This window comes from Microcaecilia unicolor, chromosome 1 (assembly GCF_901765095.1).
Source record: "Microcaecilia unicolor chromosome 1, aMicUni1.1, whole genome shotgun sequence".
Lineage (NCBI taxonomy): Eukaryota > Metazoa > Chordata > Amphibia > Gymnophiona > Siphonopidae > Microcaecilia > Microcaecilia unicolor.
The window spans coordinates 111,145,576-111,163,613 of NC_044031.1; positions in this window are offsets into that span (position 1 = coordinate 111,145,576).

The window sequence follows — 18,038 nt, forward strand, 5'->3', positions numbered from 1 at the left end:
GAGCTGCTTGAGTTGGCTGTGGCCCAGTTCCCGATCTTTCTGGCCAAATTTGGCTTCAAAACTGTACTTTAAAGAAGGCCTGCAGTTTGCCCAAACTAAAATGCTTCACAAAGCACACCCACTTTCTGGCTGATTTTTGAAAAGCTTCCTTTTGCAGTATCACTTGGAACTGCTTTGTTAAATACTGGAATAAGTTCCAAATACAGAAATAACTGCAGCTAGTTTTATTAGAGCTCTTGGTGAACCAGGCCACAAAAGTGGATGGGCCTAATTTCTCATTTTTTTTAAATATTATTTCTTATGTAACTCTGGTCTCGCCACTCACAGGTCCGGGCACAAGGTAGCTCGTCGCTGGTCTGGGGCACCCCGAGACCAGGGCCACAAAGAAAAAAAAACCATACACTACTTCACATTTTACCAAGTTCTTAGTCCTTCTGATTTACTGAGCTGGGGCTTTGTTTCTCTTTTACTCTCTGATCTCTTTTCCTTTACTAGTCTGGGAGTAAATGAATTTCACTCTCACTCAAAGAAAACTCCAGTCCAGAAAGTTATACAAAAATAACCAACTTTACTGAAAATATTACAACAGTTTTTGTTGAATAAACAGTTTGTAATCCACTTAATGCCAAACGCAAATTATAATCCAAAACAATTTAGGGATATGATGTATCTTCAAATGCAGTTTATAATCCTATATACATATTTACAGCTTCTCCAGTCCATACCCATCCCTTCTGGTGAAACAATTTAAGGCTATGCCTGCAGCATTTGTGCAAGCAGATTGTGTTTGGACCAGACTTCCCTATCTGTGCACTTCCTCTGCTCCAAAGGAGTACCTCGCAAGGCTACTACCTTTGGCTCCGAATACCTCTTCACTGTTCCTGCTTCCAAGCTGGGACCCCCTATATCCCACCTGGAGCACTCTTTCTCCTCATGTTAATGCTGGAATTTGCAGAAACTACCTCTTTGGTCAGTCAAAAGTTCATCCCTTGCTTCAAATGGGGCACCAACTGGGACTTCTGAAGATGGGATTGGCAAGGCTAAGAGCGCTGGGCTTGGGCCTTCTGTGCAGAGTGGGAAGGTGACAGGAACCTTTGCCTTTGGGAGTAGAAGGTTCATCATCTAGGCCCATTCAAAAATTGAGGAACAGGCGCTGGAGGGTGTCGAGACAGACTTTGGATGATGTTCATATGTTTCTTTATGAATTGGTGATCTTTTCCACCTTATCTCCAAACAAGTAGTCACCTCAGCAAGGAACGTCCACCAACCTCTCCTGCACCGCTAGTTCCAGGTCAGAGACTCACAGCCATGAGAGTCTGTGCATCCCCACATACATGGCGGAGAGTTTGGATGCTATGACAAAAGAGTTGAAGGCAACTCAGGCCAGATATTTTTTTGCACTCCAGCTGCTTACTGGCCAACTGGTGAAGCTCTGCAGTCTGCTCCTGTGGGAGAGTATCCACAAGACTTAAGTTCTTCATCAGTGCATCCTTAAGGATAGGGTGCAATGGTACAGTGATCCCTTCCTTAGAGGAGACTCATACTCCAGAACAGTCAACATTTCTGCCCTGGAAGATAGGCTCTTCCTCCATTTCCAATTTAAATGGGATGGCAGAAGCCAACTCCCTGATAAAACCAGTGAAAGAGAGACACTTGGGTGGAGATTTAAGTTTCTCTTGAGGTGGTGAGGGATCAAGTGGTATCCCATAAAACTCCTCCTCTAAGAAAAAATGTGGGTCCTCCTCTGAATCCTATTATTGATCTCATTCAGACTCTTCACCATACTCAGGTAGTACTGAATGAGTCTGTGCCTGCCGTGACTCAGTGGATCTATGTCCACGCCCATATGAGCATCGAGGTACAGCCTTACTGATTCCGAGGCAGCTTCCCCAACGTTGAGAGCAGTAATGTATGCATCGAGGTTGAGGTCAACACCCTGCAAGGTGCCAACACTGAGGACCTCTGCACCGGCATGGAAGGAGTCTCAGGAAGAATCTGGGGAACGCAGAGGGGGGGGGGGGGTCCTCAGACCTGATAGGGGGAGGGGATCCTGAGACCAGAGGGGGGGAGGGGGTCCTCGGACCAGAGGGGGAGGGGGCGGTATCTCTGTCATACACACACTCTCTCACAGTCAGTGTCATTCTCAATCTCACATAGTCTCACGCACAATGTCTCACACTGTATCACATTCACTCTCTGTGTCACACAGTCACTCTCACACATGCTCGGTCTCATACACTCTCTCGGTCTCACAGACAGTCTGTGTATCGCACACATTCTGTCTCACACAGTCTCACACACAGTGTATCTGTGTGAAACACACTCTCTCTCACAGTCACTGTGTCTCACATACGCACTCGCACACACTCTCGTTCTCACACACACACACTCTCTCTCTCACAGACACACTTGCACCCAGACTCACTCTCTCTCTGTCACACACACTCGCACATTCACTCTCTCTCACATAGTCACTCTCACACACACTCTCTCAAACATACACACTCCGAGGAAAACCTTGCTAGCGCCCGTTTCATTTGTGTCAGAAACGGGCCTTATTTACTAGTTAGGAATAATTGTGTGTTTGTCATGAAGCTAGACTAGAGTTTTGGTTATGTTGGTAGGTATAAGACAGACGATAAAATATGTACTTAATAGAAAAGCCTTTAGTAATTTACGGAATCTCAGATAATATTCTAAGTACCTTAATTGCTTGGGTAGAGAATCCCAAATTTGGTACTCTGATATGTGAAGCCTTCAAGGACTGATTTGTAAGAAAGACCTTTGCAGTTTGGATAATGGAGCATGAGGTATTCTCTAGATGTTTTTACTGTATTATGTGAAGGTAAATCAATTAGTTGTTGCATGTAGGAGGGTGATAAACCATATATGATTTGGTAAACAGTCAAGCATATCTTACAGGTGATCCTAGCATTTATGGGAAGCCAGCGAAGTTTTAACAAGAGAGGGGTAGCCTTCTCAAAGTGAGGAGCACTGTATACAAGGTGGCCAGTGGTATTTTGTGCTGTTTGTAATTTGTTAAGGAGTGAGATTTTAATACCCGCATATATGGCATTTTACAATAATCAAATTTGGATAGTAGCAGAGAGATTGGGTGATAGTACGAAGTGTGGAGCTTGGGAAGAAAGAATGCAACCTTTCCAACTCCCATAGTGTATGGAAGATGCTCCCGACCACCGTTGAGACCTGAGCTTCGAATGATAAATGTTGGTCAGTGGTGATGCCCAGGATTTGACATATGATGTGTTGTCAATAATGAAGTTTTTTAATGAAATGGGTTGATAAAGTTGGTAAGTATGAAGAATTTAGTCTTTTCCTGAGTTTGAAACTGGATGCCCAAGATTTCATCAAATCTAAACCGGTTTTAATCTCATGTAATAATTTCTAGTAATTCCATTTTGAAGGGGGTATACATGGTGACATCATCGGCATAGAGGAAGGAATTAACTCTGTGAACCTCCAGTAAGTAACTCAGTGGTGCCATAATGATATTGAATAATATGAGTGATAAAGGAGAGCCTCGTGGAACTCCACATCCCAGGGTGAGGAGATATGACCTGATTGTTTTACTTGATATGATCTTGATATTAGGAAACCGTGGAACCACTTTAAGACAGTTCCACTAATACCAAAATGGTCTAATAAGTATAACAATATATTATGGTCAACCATATCAAATTGTAAAATTATGATTTTTCAGCCCATGCTCAACTCCTTTTCTGAAATTTGCAATAAAGGTGGTGACCATTGTCTCAGTGCTAAAGGATGGCCAGAATCCCGATTGTGTACTATGAAGCATAGGCGCCTATTATAAGAGGCTTGGGGAGGCTAAGCCTCCCCAGCCACAAGTTCTCAACAAACAGCAGCAGGATGGATCAGCAGTTTCTCATTCTCTGTCTTTATTCTTCTCCGTTCTCCTCCTCCAGACCAGTCCTGACTCCTCTCTCTTCTTTGCAGTGCTGCCTGCGCCCCGCAGTTTCTCCTCTTTCCCTCCCCTGCACCGCCGCCACGTGACTCTCACAGTCACTTCAGCCTTCAGGGCTGGGCTGCTGCATGATCGAGTCCTGCTAAGTGCTCCTGCCTTAATCGCTACAGTGGCGGTACTGTAGTGAATAGCGATCGTCTATTTATGCATTCTCGTCATCTGCTTCGCCTCAGGCTCAGCAAGTCAGTCTTCCCTACGAGGGCTCCCATCATGATGCAACTTCCTGTTCCGCAAAAGCGGGAACACAAGGGGGGGGGGGGGGGGGGCTGTCACTGAGTAGGGAAGGCTCAAGGCTGGCTAAGAGTGGCTGTCTGAGGTGTTCCCACTTCCTTCCCAGAGTAGACCATAATACATTTTTGTTTGTTACATTTGTACCCCGCGCTTTCCCAATCATGGCAGGCTCAATGCGGCTTACATGGGCCAATGGAGGGTTAAGTGACTTGCCCAGAGTCACAAGGAGCTGCCTGTGCCTGAAGTGGGAATCAAACTCAGTTTCTCAGTTCCCCAGGACCAAAGTCCACCACCCTAACCACTAGGCCACTCCTCCACTCCAATTCAAAAGGACATTGTGGCATGCAGAGCATGTTGGATTTCAGGAGAGGTAGATGTTGACTCTGAGGCAGGTTTTAAGGCAAAATAAAAAAATATTTTGTTTCATGCAGATCTCAGCCCATTTGAGTCTCTTACATAACTAAATGGCCTATAACTATAAGCCCCTAATGCAGTCCATTGGTTTTCTTATATTTTGTTTGTTTTGTGATGACTTACAGTATACTGCTGTGCCCAAATTGAAATTTGAAAACTCTTTCAATCTATCTCTATCTGGTTGTTAATAAAAGGAGCTCATTATTGTGAATACTATCCACCCAGTGTGGCTGTCTGAGCTTGAATACTAGTGTTCCCAGACCTAAATTGTGGCACGCCGCACATTGGATTTCAGGAGACGTGCTGACTCTGAGGCAGGTTTTATATTATATGTCAAAATAAAAAAAATAAATATTTTGTTTCATGCAGATCTCTTTTCTTAAACATAACTAAATGGCTTATAACTATAAGCCCCTTATGCAGTCCACTGGTTTTCTTATATTTTGTTTGTGATGACTTGGATGGAGGGGAGGGCAGGGGAGAGAGGAGAATTGCTGGACATGGATGGATGGAGGGGGCAAGGGAGAGAGGACATTTGCTGGAGATGGATGGAGGAGAGAATGGAGAGTTGCTGGACATGGATGAATGGAGGGGAGAGAAGTCAGGAAGGAGATGCACATGGATGGAGGAGAGGGGAGAAATGTTGGACAAGGATGGAGGGAAGGAAAGACGAAGGAGATGCTCATGGATGGCGTGGAAGGGAGAGGAGAAATGCTGGACATGGATGGAGGGGAGGGAAGACAGAGGAAGTAGATGCACATAGATGGAGGGGAGGGGAGTGAGGAGAAATGCTGGATATGGATGGAGGGGCAATTGCTGAATTTAAGGGCTGGATTGGAACACTTTGAGGGCAGATGTTGAAACTGGAGAAAGGATAGGGACAGGGCAACAGATGGTAGACAGGACGCATAAGGACACAGAAGGATGTTGGACATGGTGAGAGAAAAAATATCGAATGGAAAGAAGACTGCATAAAACAGAAGACAGTGGGACCAAAGCTAATAGAAAAACTAAATGCTCAGACAGCAAAGGTAGAAAACATTTTTTTATTCAGAATTTATTAATTGGAATATGTCAGCTTTTGGAAATGTGCATCTCTGATATTTTGCATGTAAGTTTCAATTTTTCTAGTATTGCTGCATGCTGAGTCTGACTTCTTGAGGTAACTTTCCAGTTCAGTATTTTGCCTTCATATCTGTTGTGTCATGTTTTTTTCATGTGTGATGAAGAGGCAGTATTCTGCTAGCGTGTAGTATTTGCAGCCCTTTCTGTTTTTTTTGTTTCACTAGGTTGTATACTGGTGTTTTTGAGCCCGGTGTAATTATAGTGCTACCTTTCCACGCATAAGGTTGTAGCTCGTCCTGTCCTTGGAATTAGTGCTGTTATGGTTTGGTTAGATTATAAGTGTGTTTTTGCACAAGTTTGTGTATAGTGTTTTGCAGTGGAGATATTATGTGTTGGCCTTACTGAGGTGGCACCAAAACATTAGAAAGGGTGTAGAACCTAAATCATGACACACTACCTCTTGAAGGATCTACATATGGTCGTTAATAAAAGGAGCTCATTGTGAACACTATCCACCCTAAAAGGGTGTTTTGTGGCTCTACATGAGAATTGTGATATTATGATCCCTTGTTTCAAATTGTTGATGATCTGCATTTTCTGTATGGGTGGTATATTGGTGTATTAGGGTCTGCCCAGTGTAATATTTATGGTACAGTAAGGTTCTGAGTGTGTTTTTGCACAAAGTTGTGCATAGTGTTTTGCAGTTGAGCGATTGTGGTTAGTATATGCTTTGAGCAACCCTTTATTCTTTGACTTATGATACATATCTAATATCTAAATTTAATAAAAGGTATTAATTGTGACTATTTTATTTTTACTTATTTTTTTTTCTGTGTTGTCAGACAATTATGGATGTAAGCTCTGACCCTGGCCCCACCCCTAACCCCACCCCCTTTAGCTTCCCCAAACAGTTGGGCCACCGACCGCCTATGCTATGAAGGATGGAAAAGGCCTGTAGGAACTCCATGAGCAGACTAGTTACTAAACCTTCAATCACTTTTACCAATAAAGGAATAGAGGTTACAGGTTTTGGGATTCTTTGGGATAAGTGTTAGAATTATTTTGCCATCATTTTCAGGGAATAGTCCATTCGATAACATGAAGGACAAGTACGATTGTATGCAGTTGATAAGTAGGTTGGGAGCTGACCTTAGAAGATAGATGGGGCATGTGTCTAAAATACATTGTGATATTGCTTACTTGGACAGAAAAAATTTTACCTGATCCTGGGAGAGGAGAAGTCAGACCATGTTCTGTCTGCTGGGTAGCATACAGCAGAATTGACAGATGGAAGAATATAAATAGGGGACTTTGTTCATTGCACAATTGAGACTTACATATTCCTCCTATTCGTAGAATAAGTTTGACTCCACTTGTCAATGTGCTTTCTTGGAAATCTTTGCCAGTAACTCTTCATACAGAATTGGTCTTTCCTAAATTTAAATCTGCTCTAAAGACTTAGGAGTTGATATTCATAAAGGTTTAACCAGGCAGGAGAGGCTCCTGCTCAGTTACACCCCACTGAGATAGCTGATCGCCGATATTCAGTAGCACTTAACTAGGTAGTGCTGCTAAATATCGCCACTAACCAGCTAGGGGCAAGATGGGGGCAGAGTTAGGGTAGAGTGGCAACTTAGCTGGTTAGTAGCAATATTCAGTTCACTATCCTGCTAAGTAAGTGCATAAAGTAAGTGACAGCAAAATAGCTTTCCTAACTTTATGCCTCAAGTTAACTGGGCACCAGTCCAAATATTGGCCAGTGCCAAGTTAACTTCTGGGCCAATGGACATATCCTGATATTCAATGCTGGGAGCTGCACCTAGTGTTAGGTCAGCCCTCAACTGGATGCAGTTTATAAGCTGCTTTCCACCGCGGGCTGAATATTATCCCCCTTATTTATTTCAATAGACTTATGAAAAATTGACAGTTTGGAACAGTTTGACACTGCTTCTTTCTTTCTTTCTTTCTTCCCTTGTACGTTTCTTTAATTTTTGTAATGCTGTTCTTTTCTTATGTATTTGTTTTATATCTAAACTGGTCTGCTATGCCTAAAGGAAGGGTGGGATATTAAATAAAATAAACCATACACTACCCTATCTATGTTATACAGACTGCCTTCCTTTAGTGATATACATATGTGTTTACAATAAAATATATAATAGTACATCATAATACACCAATTAAAAAAGGTAATTTTCCTTGCTCTTCCTATCTTCCCTCGTATTAAAGCAAAGCTCCCAATTATCAACTATACATGTTTAAGCATTTTTAAGTCACTCATTATCACAACAGAACAAAAACCAGGCAAACTGATATTTGAAGAATGCAGCAAATGCTGTTGCTTTAAAACATCATTGTGCCCCTCCTACCACTTTGATATAGTATCAACTCAGAGAAAAAAGTCCCTCTTTAGCATCAGTATTAACACTCAGAGCTGGGACCCACCCGAACTTAAGCCCCAACCCCCCTGCCCCACCCCTTTTATATCCCCTATGAATTATACCACCCACCATTACATGTTACCAACTTGGAGTAACAAAGGCTGCAGCTTTGTTTATTAATACTTATTAACAAATTATGGAAACAAACCATTTACTTAACCTGAGCTACACACAAGATTTATTAACAAACTCCTTTTATTCTTCCCCCCACCCCTGGCTCTTGTAGCTGAGTGGCAGAATTCTGGAATGATGCCACATAGATGATCTTCCTTAGCCCTGCCCTGGACAGCTGGGGCCTATGGAGCAGGCATAGACCTCCATGCTTGTTTACCTGGGTCACCTGACCCAGAAGTTAATCTCATAGCTTATCCTGTATGAGCCAGAGTTCTGTAGCTCGGGTGATCACCCATTGCGACAAAAACTTCTGTAACCAACTACAACGAGCAACATCAAATAACAGAAAAAATGAAGGGTGGAAAGGTGGGAAAGCTACGTCCGAGGACCAGGAAAAGCCTTGCACTTTGAGGAGGCGCATTAAATACTCTGCTCTCTCACCCTGCCCATCCACCCCCGAAATGCCTGGCCAGTCACACCTTGGCAGACCCCGCTTACACCTGAATAGGCCATTGGTACTGCATCCCAACCCAGCAGGAGATTGGCTCAACTCCTCTTCACTCTCTCCCCTCCCCTACCCCACTCTTGAATCCTTGCACTGCTAACTTCCCAAACCTTCCATTAACACCACCCTTGAGTCAAGACCAGCCCTCGAGCTTGATACATCTTTTTCCTGTAGCAGAGAAGTAGTGAGCTGAAAACCAAAGAATCCCAGTTCAAACCCAACTCTGGCTCTTTATGATCTTGGGCAAGTCATTTTACCCTCTATTGTTTCAGGCACAAAACTAGACTGTATGCCCTCTGAGATCAGGAAAATAAAACGTAAAGGATCAGGGATTGATATACCGCCTTTCTGTGGTACAACCAAAGCAGTTTACATTTATTGTATGCAAGTATTTTATCTATCCCTAGCGGGCTCATAAACTAAGAAAATACCTAAATGTAACTGGCCTTGAGCTACCAATGTGAAAGGCATAAGCTACATCCAAATTCACCTAGTAGAGTTCTTTTAAGATGGTTACTGACCAGAGCATTCTGCATTTTGATAAGTGTGATAATTCAGATAATGTATTCAATCTGAGGCCGTTAACCTCCCACTCATCTTTAGGTTTCCTCCATATACAGATGTAAGAAAAACCCTAGTACAATTATAAAAGGCAAATCTTTTTGTCAAAGATCAACAAGAAGTAAAGTTTCCAGATGAAGTTCTAGTTCAGTTGAACAATTCAAATAACATTATGAAAGAAGGTGACAATGTCTGCTGTGAAGATGGCAGTGGTACCAGTGGGGGATGATGAGGATGTATGGCACTCTTTTTGTTTACTATCTGAAATAGAGATGGTGTCTGTAATTCAGTCTTTGAGGTCCACTAGGGCGGTGATAGATCCATGTTCCTTGGTGGTTACTAGACAAGTTGCAAGAGAGAAAAAGTGATGCAGATCTTGGTGAATATCAGGCTCATTTTTGAATGAGGACGTCCATCTTTTGACATAAATCGGAAGATGGACGTCCATCTCCCAGAGACGTCCAAATTGGTATAATCAAAACCCAATTTTGGACATCTCCAACTGCAGTCCGTCGCAAGGACGTCCAAATTTCAAGGGGGCATGTCGGAAGCATAGCAAAGACGGGACTTGGGTGTGCCTAAGATTTGGACGTCTTTGACCTATAATCGAAAAAAGCAAGGATGTCCCTGATGAACACTTGGATGTTTTCACCCGGATGTGTTTTTTTTATGAATAAGGCACAAAAATGTACCCGAAATGATTAGATGACCTCCCGTTACTTCCCCAGTGGTCACTAACCCCCTCCCACCCTCAAAAAACATCTTTAAAAATATTTTGTGCCATCCTCTATGCCAGTCTCAGATGTCATATTCAGGTCCATGACAGCGCATGAAGGTCCCAGGAGCAGTTTTAGTGGGTACTGCAGTGCACTTCAGACAGGCGGACCCAGGCTCATACCCCTCTACCTGTTACATTTGTGGAGGAAACAGCAAGCTCTCCAAAACCCACTGTACCCATATCTAGGTGCCCCCCTTCATCCGTAAGGGCTATGGTAGTGGTGTACAGTTGTGGGTAGTGGATTTTGGGGGGCTCAGCACACTAAGTAAGGGAGTTATGTTCCTGGGAGCATTTTATGAAGTTCACTGCAGTGCCTCCTAGGGTGCCCGGTTGGTGTCCTGGCATGTCAGGGGGACCAGTGCACTAGAAATGCTGGCTCCTCCCATGTCCAAATGCCTTGCATTTGGACGTTTTTGACTTGGACGTCTTTGGTTTCGAAAATCACCAAAAGTCAAAGACATCCAAATCCAAGGACGTCCAAATTTAAGGACATCATTGGATTTGGACGTCTCTGACGGTATTTTCGAAACGAAGGATGGACGTCCATCTTGTTTCAAAATACAGTTTATCCTGCCCCTGGATTTGAACGTTTTACAAAGACGTCCAAATTGTAACTTGGACGTTTCTTTCAAAAATGCCCCTCCACGTCACTTAGGACCAAATTCTATAAATGGCGCCAAAAACAATTCACGCTAAGCGCTATTCTATAAATGGCACTCAAAGTTAGGTGCCGTTATAAAATAGCGCTTAGTGCCAGGACCCACACCTAACTTTAGGTATGAGGACTTATACCAGCTAAACTTTGGTGTAAATCCTCATGCCTAAATTAAGCACATATCCCCCTTATTCTATAGCGGTGTGTATAAATGGCAGGAACGCCTTTGCTCCACCCACGGCCGCACCCCCTTTTTGGAGGTGCATGTAAAATATGCGTGTGTAAATTTTAATTAATCCCAATCAGAACCAATAATAGAGCCCAATTATTGGCTCTAATATGGCTCGTTATTCAATTAAATTGCACACACAATTCTGAGTGCCATTTGGGGGTTAGTGTGGGAGCTGTTCCATCTTAATGAAGCAAGCTATGGTGAAACCACTCTGCATCAATCAGTGATCAGGAACTATCAATCAATTTTTGTATTACCAGTGATGGCGAAGATAATTGAGAAGGTAGTCTTGGAACAACTCAGTGATTGTATTAATAGGAAGGACCTGGATCCATTTCAATACAGGTTCAGGAAAGCGTATAATGTAGAGACATTATTGTTGTCTACAGTGGATGAATTGTGATGAGGGATGGATGGCAAGGTAACTTTTTGTTTTGTGACACTGGACATATTGTCAGGATTTGAAAGAGTTGAAATTGAGCTTCTGTTGATGAGACTGTATGAGCAGGGATTACAAGGCTGTGTGCACAACTGGTTTGCTTCATATTTGCCTGGGAGGTCAATGCATGTGAAGATTGGAGAGTTGGTGTGATCACCAGTATATCCTGTAGTCATGGGGGTACCACATGGTTCAGCACTATCCACACTATTAGTATCTACATGTCCTGTCTAGAAAAAGTTTTTTAGGATCTGTTTGTGGCTTACAGGCTATGCACATGGATTATATTCAATTTTTTTTCAGTGTGGGACGATGGTGTATATATACTGAGTGAATACAGTGGTATTTGGATAGTGTGAATAGATGAAGGATAATCAGCTGATTTTTCCCCATACTTTTAAAATTTGAAGTTTCTGCCACAGCATTAACAGATAATCTCTAGAAGGCACAGAAGGGCCCAGTTCAGTCTTAGAAAGAAAATAAAAATATAAGAGAGGGAAGCAAGTATTATTAACTAGTTTTCATAGTGTAGAATCCCTTTTTCCTATATTTTGAAACTGAAAATTTCACTGGAGGTAGAAACTTAACAGCCAAGAGTATAAAAAGGATAGTAACTAGGCTTGAACTGTTGGAAAAGAAAGTTATTCTCTGTTCTTGCCTGCTGCAGAGATAGCACTGCAGTTGACCTGAATTAGGTGTGAATTAAGGTGTGAGGAACTAGAACAGTTGCTAAGGTTACTAAGGGCAATTTGATTACTAGGCTAGCTTCAAAGGGTTTGTTTGAAATAGTCTCCTTAGAATCCAAACTATATAGAGAGGAAAGGTCCCACTCAACTTTCTTTCTGAGAAGTTCTGAGAGAAGAGGACATCTCTGTGGGTAAGTGACATTAGGGTTTAAAACATGAATTGTAGGATATTGATAAACACAGTTAGAATTTTAAATAAAAAGAGCAAGCAAACATTATTAGCTAGTCTCCATACCCTTTTCCCCATAGTTTTAAAACATGAAGTTTCTGCCACAGCATTAACAGATAGTCTCTAGAAGGCCCAGAAGGAAAATGTGGGAGAGAGGTTCTGGAAGCCAAATTTATGCTCTTAGGTAGAAAGCTCAAATCCAGAACCTCTAGACTAGCATTTTCTGAAGTGCTACCCGCTCTATGCGCAGGGCCCAAGAGACAGGCAGAGCTCTGGAGTCTCAATGCGAGGATAAGACGATGGTGCAGGGAGGAGGGTTTTAGATTTGTTAGGAACTGGGCAACATTCTAGGGAAGGGGGAGCCTATTCTGAAAGGATGGGCTCCACCTTAACAAGGGTAGGACCAGGCTGCTGGCATCAGCATTTAAAAAAGAGCAGCTTTTAAACTAGAAACTGGGGGAAGGCCGACAGTTGCTCAAAAGCGCATGGTTCAGAATAAAGTATCTTTTAAAGATATCACCAAAATGGAAGATAGCATATCCCGATAGTGAGGTTGCAAAAGAGACAGAAAAAATAAAAATCAGACTAAAGACTGCAAATTAATACTGTCAAGTACTGGGCATGATGTAAATAGGAACAACAAACATAGTTTGAAATGTTTATATGTGAATGTCAGAAGCCTAAGAAATAAGATGAGTGAGCTAGAATATATTGTACTAAATGAAAAATTAGATATAATAGGCACCTCTGAGAAATTATATTGTAGTGATAGAGCGGATCGAATTGGTGGAGGGGTAGCATTGTATGTTAAGGAGGGCCTTGAATCAAATAGATTGAAAATTCTACAGGAAGCAAAACACATCTTGGAATCCCTATGGATTGAAATTCCATGTGCAAAGGGGAAAAGGATAGTGATAGGAGTGTACTACTGTCCGCCTGGCCAGGATGTACAGACAGATGTAGAAATGTTATCAGAAATTAGGGAGGCTAACAAACTAGGCAACACGATAATAATGGGTGATTTCAATTACTCCAATATTGACTGCATAAATGTAACATCGGGGCACGGCTAGGGAGGTAAAATTCCTTGACAAAATCAAGGACTAATTTATAGAGCAGCTGGTACAGGAGCTGGCAAGAGAAGGAAAAATTCTAGACTTAGTCCTTAGTGAAGTGCATGATCTGGTGCAGGATGTAATGTTGATGGGGCCGCTTGATAAGAGTGATCATAATATGATGAGATTTGATATTAGCTTTGGAGTAAGTATAAACAGGAAATCCAATACGTTAGCGTATAACTTTCAAAAAGGAGACTATGATAAAATGAGAAGAACGGTGGAAAAAAAAAACTTAGAGGAGAGGCAGCGAGGGTCAAAAATTTACATCAGGCGTGGATGCTGTTTAAAAATACCATCCTGGAAGCCCAGGCCAAATATATGTCGTGTATTAAAAAAGGAAGGAGGAAGACCAAACGACAGCAAGCATGGTTAAAAAGTGAGGTGAAGGAAGCTATTAGAGCTAAAAGAAAATCCTTCAGAAACTGGAAGAAGGAACTGACTGAAAATAATAAGCAGCATAAGGAATGTCAAGTCAATTGCAAAGCGCTGATAAGGAAGGCAAAGAGGAACTTTGAAAAAAAGATTGCGTTGGAGGCAAAAACACATAGTAAAATCTTTTTTAGGTATATTAAAAGAAAGAAGCCAGCAAAAGAATCGGTTGGACTGCTAGATGACCGAGGGGTAAAAGGGGCAATCATGGAAGACAAAGTCGTAGTGGAGAAGTTAAATGAATTCTTTACTTCGGTCTTCACCGAGGAAGATTTGGGAGAGATACCGGTGCCAGAAATGGTATTCAAAGCTGCCGAGTCGGAGAAACTGAATGAAATCTCTTTAAACTTAGAGGATTAATGGGGCAATTTGACAAATTGAAGAGTAGCAAATCTCCTGGACCGGATGGTATGCATCCCAGAGTACTGATAGAACTGAACAATGAAATGGCGGAATTATTTTGAGCAATATGTAATTTATCTTTAAAATCGAGTGTGGTACCGGAAGATTGGAGGGTAGCCCATGTAACGCTGATATTTAAAAAAGGTTCCAGAGGGGATCCGGGAAATTATAGACCGGTGAGCCTAATTGTTGGTGCCGGCCAAAATGGTAGAGACTATTATAAAGAACAAAATTACACAGCACATTCAAAAGCATGGATTAATGAGACGTGGAGGGGCATAATCGAAAGGGGTGCCCAAGTTTTCCAGAGGACGACTTCGCAGGACGTCCCGGCGAAGGGGTGGGGAAACCCGTATTATTGAAATAAGATGGGCATCCATCTTTCGTTTCGATAATACGGTCAGGAACGTCCAAATCGTGAAATTTAGGGCAACCTTAGAGATGGTCATCCCCGATTTTCGCTGATAATGGAAACCAAGGACGCCCATCTCAGTAATGACCAAATCCAAACCCTTTGGTCGTGGGAGGAGCCAGCATTCATATGCACTGGTCCCCCTCACATGCCAAGGACACCAACCGGGCACTCTAGGGGGCACTGCAGTGGACTTCAGAAATTGCTCCCAGGTGCATAGCTCCCTTACCTTGTGTGCTGAGCCCCACAACCCCCCCCCCCCCCACAACTGTACACCACTACCATAGCCCTTATGGGTGAAGGGAGCACCTACATGTGGGTACAGTGGGTTTCTGGTGGGATTTGGAGGGCTCACATTTACCACCACAAGTGTAACAGGTAGGGGGGGATGGGCCTGGGTCCGCCTGCCTGAAGTGCACTGCAGTACCCACTAAAACTGCTCCAGGGACCTGCATACTGCTGTCATGGAGCTGGGTATGACATTTGAGGCTGGCATAGAGGCTGGAAAAAATATTTTTTTTAAATTCTTTTTTTAGGGTGGGAGGGGGTTAGTGACCACTGGGGGAGTAAGGGGAGGTCATCCCCGATTCCTTCCGGTGGTCATCTGGTCAATTTGGGCACATTTTTGTGGCTTGGTCATAAGAAAAAAAAGACAAGTCGTTCAAGTGCTCATCAGGGACGCCCTTCTTTTTTCCATTATCGGTTGAGGACGCCCATGTGTTAGGCATGCCCCAGTCCCGCCTTCGCTATGCCTCCGACATGCCCCCGTGAACTTTGGTCATCCACGCGATGGAAAGCAGTTGGGGATGCCCAAAATCGGCATTCGATTATGCTGATTTGGGCGACCCTGTGAGGAGGACACCCATCTTGCGATTTGTGTTGAAAGATGGGCACCCTTCTCTTTCAAAAATAAGCCTGAAAGCCAACATGGATTTAGTGAAGGGAAATCTTGCCTAACCAATCCATTACATTTCTTTGATGGGGTGAACAAGCATGTGGATAAAGGCGAACCGGTTGATATTGTGTATCTGGATTTTCAAAAGGTGTTTGACAAAGTACCTCATGAAAGACTCCAGAAGAAATTGGAGAGTCTTGGGATAGGAGGTAGTGTTCTATTGTGGATTTAAAACTGGTTAAAAGATAGAAAACGGAGAGTAGGGTTAAATGGTTAGTATTCTCAATGGAGAAGGGTAGATAGTGAGTTTCCCCAGGGGTCTATGCTGGGACCGCTGCTTTTTAACATATTTATAAATGATATAGAGATGGGATTAACTAGTGAGGTAATTAAATTTGCTGACAACACAAAGTTATTCAAAGTTGTTAAATCGTGAGAGGATTGTGAAAAATTATAAGAGGACCTTACAAGACTGGGAGATTGGGCATCTAAATGGCAGATGACGTTTAATGTGAGCAAGTGCAAAGTGATGCATGTGGGAAAGAGGAACCCGAACTATAGCTACGTAATGCATGGTTCCACGTTAGGAGTCACCAACCAAGAAAGGGATCTCATCGTTGTTGTTGAAACCCTCTGCTTAGTGTGCTGCGGTGGTTAAGAAACCAAATAGAATGTTAGGTATTATTAGGAAAGGAATGGAAAACAAAAGTGAGGACATTATAATGCCTTTGTATCTCTCCATGGTACGACCACACCTTGAATATTGTGTTCAATTCTGGTCACTGCATCTCAAAAAAGATATAGTGGAATTAGAAAAGGTACAGAGAAGGGCGACGAAAATGATGAAGGGGATGGGACGACTTACTTATGAGGAAAGGCTGAAGTGTCTAGGCTCTTCAGCTTGGAGAAAAGACGGCTGAGGGGAGATATGATAGAGGTCTATAAAATAATGAGTGGAGTAGAACGGGTAGATGTGAATCGGACTAGGGAGCATGCGATGAAGCTACAAAGTAGTAAATTTAATACAAATCAGAGAAAATGTTTCTTCACTCAATGTGTAATTTAACTCTGGAATTCGTTGCCAGAGAATGTGGTAAAGGCAGTTAGCTTAGTGGGGTTTTAAAAACGTCTGTGCGGCATCCTAAAGGAAAAATCCATAGACCATTATTAAATTGACTTGGGGAAAATCCACTGCTATTTCTGGGATAAGCAGCATAAAATGTATTGACGTTTTTCAGAATCTTGAGATATTTGTGACCTGGTTTGGGTACTGTTGGAAACTGGATACTGGGCTTGATGGACCTTTGGTTTGTCCCAGTGTGGCAATACTTATGTACTTATGAATTTGGATAAAACTGAGATTATGATGGAAGGAAGACAGATCTTGTAATACCAGGGGAAATTCTGTTGTCTGGTAAGTTCTTGTTGGTAAACAAATGTGTGAGGAGTTTAGGGATTATATTGGACTCCAGTTTGTGTATGCAAGGTCAAATAAGACAAATGATATGCTCATCTTTTTACTAGCTTCAAACGCTTTCAGTTAACGATTTTAGGATTGTGATGCAAAGTTTGGTGCTGGATAAAATAGATTATTGTAATGCTTTATATGTAGGGATCTCATGCTGCCAGGCACTACAGGTTATTCAGAACCCTGCAGTGAGGTTAATTGCTGGTATTTCACAGTATGTGCATGTGACCCCTATCTTGAAACAGTTGCACTGGCCACCTGTGGCAAGCAGAATCCAATTCAAATTGCTGACATTTATCCATCAGGCAATTTATGTGATTGCTTCTTGGTATCTGATGCAGGTATTGGGAGAGTATCAATTACCACATGTACACCAAGATCTGTGGATGTGAAATGTGTAGAAGTTGTGACGTTGAGGAAGATACACTATGCTGATACAAAAGGCATCTGCTTTTTCGGTTGCTGGCCCACTGCTGTTGAACCACTTACCTGGATATTTATGCCTATGTACAAATTTGATACAGTTTAAGGAACTTTTATAAACACACCTGTTCTTTCTGGCATATCCTCTTATGTGAGGCAGTTTTGTAGTATAATTGGTAGAAGTATTCGAGCATACTTTTTTAGTTTTTGTTTTATGTATTGTTTTTTAAAATAATTTTTATGTATGTTTTTAGTGTAATCCACTTAGGGGGAGATACACAAAGCTTACTGTGCTTGCAACGTTTGCTTTAGACTGGTTGTAGCCAGTTGTAAGCAAATGCTATTTAACATCTAATGCACAAAGGGGCTCTGCGTCACTTTTTACCATTCCCCATAGCAGCTATTGATAACACTATGCAAACAAGCTCATCAGTTTTAAAATGAGCATTCCGGCTGATGCAGAGACATTTCTGTGCACTGAGCACCTACCTTTAACGTGCAAAACTTAACGGCAGGTCTGGAGCTGTCATTTTTG